Source organism: Chenopodium quinoa, unplaced genomic scaffold, assembly GCF_001683475.1.
Source record: "Chenopodium quinoa cultivar QQ74 unplaced genomic scaffold, ASM168347v1, whole genome shotgun sequence".
In the NCBI taxonomy this organism is placed as follows: Eukaryota; Viridiplantae; Streptophyta; class Magnoliopsida; order Caryophyllales; family Amaranthaceae; genus Chenopodium; species Chenopodium quinoa.
This window is the reverse complement of record NW_018745024.1, coordinates 3,065,630-3,074,199: the sequence shown is the minus strand read 5'-3', so window position 1 is coordinate 3,074,199 and position 8,570 is coordinate 3,065,630.

Here is an 8,570-nt window from a genome sequence, read left to right as displayed (position 1 = left end):
ACGGTTCGGATACCCGATAACCAATATCATTTAAATTGATATCCATAACCCGAATCGATAAGTTCGGGTACCCGGACTTCGGGTACCCAAATTTTCGGAACGGTTATCGGGTACCCTATAAAGTATCCAATAGTGATAATTAAACTTAAAAAATTAGTTATTATGATATTTTTAACACTAATTAACAACAATACCACGTGATCTTGACCAAATTATTAATAACATTACTAATTATTGATATTATAGTGATTATGAAGTAATGTAAGAGTTTAAATATTGAAAAGATAGATTTAAGTAGGAAAAAAAAATAAAATAATTGCTTATCGGAACGGAACGGGTACCCGTTGATTTTAAAATGATACCCAAAAACCATACCCGATAACAAATTATCGGAACGGGTACCCGAACCGTTATGGTTATCGGATCGGGTACCCTAATTTTCGGAACGTTAACGGAACGGGTTTTCGATTTTTCGGGTAGTTTTGCTCAGCCCTACCCTCATCCACAAAAAAAAACCTACCGGAGCTGACCTTGATAACACCCCAGCCACCGAAAACCCACCTAACCCAACCTCAAAACACCCCAGTAAGGGGTGTTCGCGGTGCGGTTTGGATTCTAAACCGCACCAAACCGCACTTTTAAAAAAACCGCACCAAACCGCACCACAAAATGCGGTTTGGTGCGGTGCGGTTTGCGGTTTAACCGTATTTTATTAAAATTATAATTATTCTTTTTAAAACAAAATATTTATTTTATTTTATAACTATTAGTTTATAATTCAAATATTAAACAATTTTTGTAAACCTTTAATTAACTAATAATCAAAGATTAGCTCATATATTTTAGTTCTTTTATATATTTTTTTTAATAAAATGTAGTATAAAAACCGCAAACTATATTAAAGTGTGGTTTGGTCTAAATTTTTTTGGAAACCGCACCAAACCGCAAACCGCGGTTTGACAATTTTCAAAAACCGCACCACAATATTCAAACCGCAAACCGCACCAAACCGCAAAATTGTTGTTTGGTGCGGTCTAAACCGCACTCTATACAACCCTAACCCCAACCACCATAAATCAGCTTTTAAACCCCAACGATCGGAATTTCAACTGGCTAAAAACGACCTCTCCTTTACCCTTTCGGTACCCTCAAAATGGCCGGAATAAGAATTGATTAATAAAACACGGATGATTAATTATATTAAAGGAAAAATTAGAAAATAAGTTACTGCCATTTTGAGGGTCAAAGGGTAAAGGAGGGACTGTTTTTGGTCGGTTGGAATTCTGACCGTTGGGGTTTAAACGCTGATTGGAAAAATTAGAAAACACCGCGTTCACATTCAACAAGATAAGAATTAATTATTTTTGAATTTTTCAAGCTAATCTAGTCTAATTCTAGTAAAATTAAGTAATAAATGGAGTATGCAATAAGGTAAACATGGTTTTATGAGATACAACTAGTTTGAATCTTAACTAGATTAATCCATAGAGAACACAATAGCTTCAATCTTTTTTTTTTTTTTTTAATAAGTCATTTGATTCAAGTTTGGGTTATAAATTCCTAAAAAAAAGTTTGGGTTGTAATAGACTAATAATCAAAACAAGTCAAGTGAAGTTAAAGCTCATTTATACAATCAGCTTATTATGTAAAAAGTGTGTGGCCCGGGCTTTGCCCCAAGAGATACTTTGAATAATCTAATATATATATATATAAAAATAAAGTAGGCATTTTTGGAGAGCATTGGGAGTGCCACATAAGAAAAGGTACATTTTCGACCAATTAAAAATTAGATTTCTATTTTATTTTAGAATTAAAAAAATCACTCGCCACCTAAACAAAAGTGACGAATGAAATTTTAAAATTTTTCCACGTAGGTAAAAATGACGAATAGAAATTTATTAGGATTTTAATTATTTAAGAACACTAAATTTTATCATTTTTATTTGTTACAAAACTAAAAATTATCTTTAGATATTAGTATTTATATTATTTAAAAAACTAAAAATTATATTTTGATATTTAAAAAATATAAATTATCATTTGATGTTAATGGTTTTATGTAAATATCTGATGATATGATACTTTCATACAAAATTTTAAAACTTATAATGCAAGAAAAAAAATTAAGAGATCACCAAAAAAATATTTATATACAAAATGTATATAAAAATTCGTGCATCGCAAGCCACATAAGCAAAAGTAATATCGATCAATGAAAAATTAGATTTATATATTAATTTAGAATTTTAATTTTCAGTCGCCATTTAAGAAAAATTTAACAAATGAAATTTGAGAATTGAAAACAAAAAATAGTAATTTAAGATTTAAATTATGAAAAAAAAACAAAAAATTATCTTTTATATTATCTTTTACATTAGGATTTATATTATTTTAACAAATAATTAGAAAATAAAAAATATATTTTAATTTAATGATTTTATCTAACTATCCGATGAATGAGATAATATTTATTTCAATTTATAAATTCAATTTCTATATACATAAAATTTGAATAAGAATAATTTAAAACTTAACAAAATATTTTACCTGAAATTAATGTTAAAATAATAGAATAGAAAATAAAAACAAAAAATATTAAGAAATTACAAAAAAAAAAAATATAAAAAATGAAATAATTAAAAACTGTGCATCGCACGGGCTTACATCTAGTTTTATTTTTATGTTAGACACTTTAAAAGGCTTAATAAGTTTTTTTACGTGGTAAATTAGAATACAATGACAAAAATAACTCATATTGGATTTTTATTTGTTTTTGTTTTTATTCTACATTATAATACTTGTTCTGTATGTATTTATACATAAAGGTAGACTAATATATTATAATTTAATTCTAGCTAAAATGTTAATACATGTGTTTTTCATTTAAAGAGCTTTGAGTTTGAATCTCTTTGCATGCATTTTTAATTTGGATCATTGAATGATGATGTGGCATAATGGTAGAGGTTGTTGAATGATGACATGGCGTAATATTGGTGCAAGAAGGGGTACATGTGGCACATAAACAATTTTATGAACGCCTTTTAATATATAGTATAGATATATAGTATAGATATACATGCAAATATATATTTTAGACATATTTGTTTTAAGTCGGTTTGGCTAATCCAGATTTCTTCAATTCAAACATGAAACACATAATTCACTACTATGTATTTTCATACGTATTATTAAGCAATTGTAAAGTCATGCAAAGTTGGTAATCAAGACTTGACATCAAATCTCGTTCATCTGTCAAATATTTGTAACTCCATATACACCAATTTTTGCTATTGAAAGAGATGGAAGGTGATAAATAACTTTGTGAAATTTCTTTTACTCGCTCCCCTGTCTGGATACATCTCATGGATGTTCCCTTCAATAGAATGAACCGTACCTTTGCTCTCGAAATAGGTGAGAACCTCGATGAGGCATACCCTCTGGGATGGAGTGAATTCATGAGAATTAAGGTTGACTTGGACATTAAATACGAGAGGCTGGGGGATTTTTGTTTCTTCTGTGGACGACTTGGACACACTGACAGAGACTGCCAACACCTTAGCAGAGAAGGAGATGAGAATCAAGTCACAGTATACCAATATGGACCTTTCTTGAAAGCATCTCCACGCAAGAGACCCAAGGTGTCGATTTTTGAAATGGAAAGATAACTTGACTTCCAAGAAGATTTTGAGGAGACATGCATACAGGGACCCCCGGGACAGTGGCGGACTTGGGCTTAGACCTGGTGGGTCAAGTGACTCACCAGGCCCAAAAAAAAATTTTAAGTTAATTTAAAAAAAAAAAAAAAAAAAAAAAAAAAATCAGTTTTCCCAAATTCACGAATTCAGTATTTCAGTTCATGGCCTTCAATCCTTCATGCCCTAGCCAATTCGCCTCTTCCCTAATTCCCTTCAAGGCTTCAATCCTTCGCCATCATCAATCACCTATTCACCTCCATAATCGCCTCCTCCAGTCCTCCTCTTCGCAGTTCGCAACTCGCAACTTCGCAAGTAAGCATCTTCCTCACTCCTCAGTTAGTCAGTTCCTCTTCGCAGACTCGCAGTTCGTGCCTTCGACCCTTCGTCTTCCTCTTCGCATAAATTCAGGTGAGGTTAGTCTTCCTCTTCGTCTTCCTCAGTTAGTCTTCATCTAAATTTGTTTAATTGTTGATAACTTGATAACTTGATTGTCTTGATAATTGCTTGATTGCTTCGCTAATCGCTAGACGCCCAGTGGCCCTAGACGCTGCCTAGACGCCTACTGAGTACTGATTATTGTTAATTGTTAATTTTGTTATATATTGTTGTGATTTTGTGAATTGTTCAATGAAATTCTGAATGGTGAATTTGTGAAATGTTTGACACTTTAGTTCCTCTTCGTCTTCCTCAGTTCCTCTTCGCATAAATTAATTAATTAACTTAGTCTTCATCTAAATTTGTTTAATTGTTGATAATTGATATTACTTGTTAGTTATGAATTAGTAATACTAAATTTGATTCTTTGAACCCTAAATCCCTAATTGTTCAATAATCAACTCAATTGTTCAATAATCAACTCAATTTCAATAATCCCTAATTGTTGTGATTTTGTGAATTGTTCAATGAAATTCTGAATGGTGAATTTGTGAAATGTTTGACAATTGACACTTTACATACTTGTTCAAGCTGTGATGCTGTGATGCTGGCCTGCTGCCCTGTGAGCTTGTGATTTCAAGCTGTGAAATGGTGAATTTGTTAATTGTTCAAGCTGTGATACTGCCTGCTGGCCTGCTGCTCGCCTAGTCGGCAGTCGCCTGCTGCCCTGCTCCACTGCTCGAGAGTCGAGAGCGTGCTCTGCGCTCACCGCTCTTCGCTTCGTCGCTTCTTCTAAAGTCTAATCTCCTATTCTCATTTTGCTAGTAAGTTGATTTCTAATTTTTAGTTTAAAATTCTAATCTTCAATTTAATCAAGTCTAATTAGTTAATTCTATTAAACTTTGGTTGATTTGTTAGTTGTTCACTTCAAGTCTTCAATCACTTGTTTGTTTGGTAAACTTTGAACCTTTTGTTAATGAGTAATGACCTTAATGTAATAATGTTGTTGGGTTTTAGATGAAATTTGAACCTTTTTGACCATGTGAATATGTGATTATGTGAATTGTGGTTTGTTTGGTAAAATGATCTTTGTAAATAATTTTTCTGGGGAATTTTGCTTGCTTTAGTTGATTATTTATTCAAATTTCAGAATGAAGAGAAAACGCACTCCAAATGAACTGCAAAACATTACTAGCTTCTTTGCTAAAAAGAATCCTACTTCAACTTCTCTTCCACATCCCACACAAAATGAACAAACTATATCTCCACCTCAACAGAGTGAACAAACTATATGTCCACCTCAAGAAAGTGAACAACATTCATCTCCATCTAATTATTCCACTCAAAATTCCCCTCAAAATGAACAAGGCCAATGTTCTCCTAATGCCCCAATCTTTGGTGAAAGATTAAGTGAACATGAATTTGCTAATCTTCCACAAGATCCAGGAAAGAGGATACTTGATTATCGATTGTGAACATGAATTTGCTAATCTTCCACATACATTTGGTTGTATTTTGTACTGTTTTGAATATTTGGATGTATTTTTTAGTACTATTATTTGGTTCCAAATATTCAAAACAGTACAAAATACAACCAAATGTATGTGGAAGATTAGCAAATTCATGTTCACAATCGATAATCAAGTATCCTCTTTCCTGGATCTTGTGGAAGATTAGCAAATTCATGTTCACTTAATCTTTCACCAAAGATTGGGGCATTAGGAGAACATTGGCCTTGTTCATTTTGAGGGGAATTTTGAGTGGAATAATTAGATGGAGATGAATGTTGTTCACTTTCTTGAGGTGGACATATAGTTTGTTCACTCTGTTGAGGTAGAGATATAGTTTGTTCATTTTGTGTGGGATGTGGAAGAGAAGTTGAAGTAGGATTCTTTTTAGCAAAGAAGCTAGTAATGTTTTGCAGTTCATTTGGAGTGCGTTTTCTCTTCATTCTGAAATTTGAATAAATAATCAACTAAAGCAAGCAAAATTCCCCAGAAAAATTATTTACAAAGATCATTTTACCAAACAAACCACAATTCACATAATCACATATTCACATGGTCAAAAAGGTTCAAATTTCATCTAAAACCCAACAACATTATTACATTAAGGTCATTACTCATTAACAAAAGGTTCAAAGTTTACCAAACAAACAAGTGATTGAAGACTTGAAGTGAACAACTAACAAATCAACCAAAGTTTAATAGAATTAACTAATTAGACTTGATTAAATTGAAGATTAGAATTTTAAACTAAAAATTAGAAATCAACTTACTAGCAAAATGAGAATAGGAGATTAGACTTTAGAAGAAGCGACGAAGCGAAGAGCGGTGAGCGCAGAGCACGCTCTCGACTCTCGAGCAGTGGAGCAGGGCAGCAGGCGACTGCCGACTAGGCGAGCAGCAGGCCAGCAGGCAGTATCACAGCTTGAACAATTAACAAATTCACCATTTCACAGCTTGAAATCACAAGCTCACAGGGCAGCAGGCCAGCATCACAGCATCACAGCTTGAACAAGTATGTAAAGTGTCAATTGTCAAACATTTCACAAATTCACCATTCAGAATTTCATTGAACAATTCACAAAATCACAACAATTAGGGATTATTGAAATTGAGTTGATTATTGAACAATTGAGTTGATTATTGAACAATTAGGGATTTAGGGTTCAAAGAATCAAATTTAGTATTACTAATTCATAACTAACAAGTAATATCAATTATCAACAATTAAACAAATTTAGATGAAGACTAAGTTAATTAATTAATTTATGCGAAGAGGAACTGAGGAAGACGAAGAGGAACTAAAGTGTCAAACATTTCACAAATTCACCATTCAGAATTTCATTGAACAATTCACAAAATCACAACAATATATAACAAAATTAACAATTAACAATAATCAGTACTCAGTAGGCGTCTAGGCAGCGTCTAGGGCCACTGGGCGTCTAGCGATTAGCGAAGCAATCAAGCAATTATCAAGACAATCAAGTTATCAAGTTATCAACAATTAAACAAATTTAGATGAAGACTAACTGAGGAAGACGAAGAGGAAGACTAACCTCACCTGAATTTATGCGAAGAGGAAGACGAAGGGTCGAAGGCACGAACTGCGAGTCTGCGAAGAGGAACTGACTAACTGAGGAGTGAGGAAGATGCTTACTTGCGAAGTTGCGAGTTGCGAACTGCGAAGAGGAGGACTGGAGGAGGCGATTATGGAGGTGAATAGGTGATTGATGATGGCGAAGGATTGAAGCCTTGAAGGGAATTAGGGAAGAGGCGAATTGGCTAGGGCATGAAGGATTGAAGGCCATGAACTGAAATACTGAATTCGTGAATTTGGGAAAACTGATTTTTTTTTTTTTTTTTTTTTTTTTTTAAATTAACTTAAAATTTTTTTTTGGGCCTGGTGAGTCACTTGACCCACCAGGTCTAAGCCCAAGTCCGCCACTGGGCCGGAGTCAGGGCAGAAGCATAAAACTTGGGAACTTATTCGAGCTTTGTATGAGGATGAGCAAATTCCGACTCTATTTGGGGGAGACTTCAATGAAATCCTTAGCTACGAGGAGAGAGAAGGAAACTCTGATTGTGAAAGGCGGGCCATGGCGGGACTCAGGGAGGTTTTGCAGGACTGTAATTTGCATGATCTTGGATTTGAAGGCCAGTGATATACATGGGAGAGGGGCTTGACTGTCGAGACTCGGGTTCGAGAGCGTCTCGACCGTTTTATTGGAAACCCGGCTTGGCTCGAAAACTTCCCAAACATTTCGGTGCAGCACCTACTTCGGTACAAGTCAGACCATAGTCAGATGGTATGCACGCTATCTTTTATCAGAAATTTTGGCATATTATTGGTGATGATGTCTCTAGCTTTGTTTGTGATATTCTCCATGGTACCATTTCCCCAAGTGCCATTAATAGTACTAATGTGGCCTTGATTCCGAAAGTTAAGTCACCGGAAGTAATTTCTGAATTTCGGCCGATCTCATTGTGTAATGTGTTGTACAAGATTGCATCAAAAGCTATTGTTGTGCGCCTAAAATTTTTTCTTCCCGGACTAGTATCGGAGAATCAGAGTGCTTTCGTCCCCGGAAGGCTCATTACTGACAATGCTTTAATTGCTCTTGAAATTTTCCACACAATGAAGAAAAGGAGTAGAGGGAGGAAGGGTACTATTGGCCTCAAACTAGACATTAGTAAGGCCTATGACCGGGTGGAGTGGTCTTTCTTGAGAGATCTCTTGTGTAGATTTGGATTTGCAGAGAGGTGGGTGCAACTAATCATGAGCTGTGTTACGACGGTTTCCTATTCCTTTATTATTAATGGCCAAGTCTGTGGTCATGTTTCTCCGAATAGGGGATTGAGACAGGGAGATCCTCTCTCCCCGTATCTTTTTATACTGGTGGCGGATGCGTTTTCTGGCCTTCTTAGGAAGGCCGTCTTGGATAATGTGATCCATGGTGCGAAAGCGAGTAGGGGTGGACCGATTATATCCCAT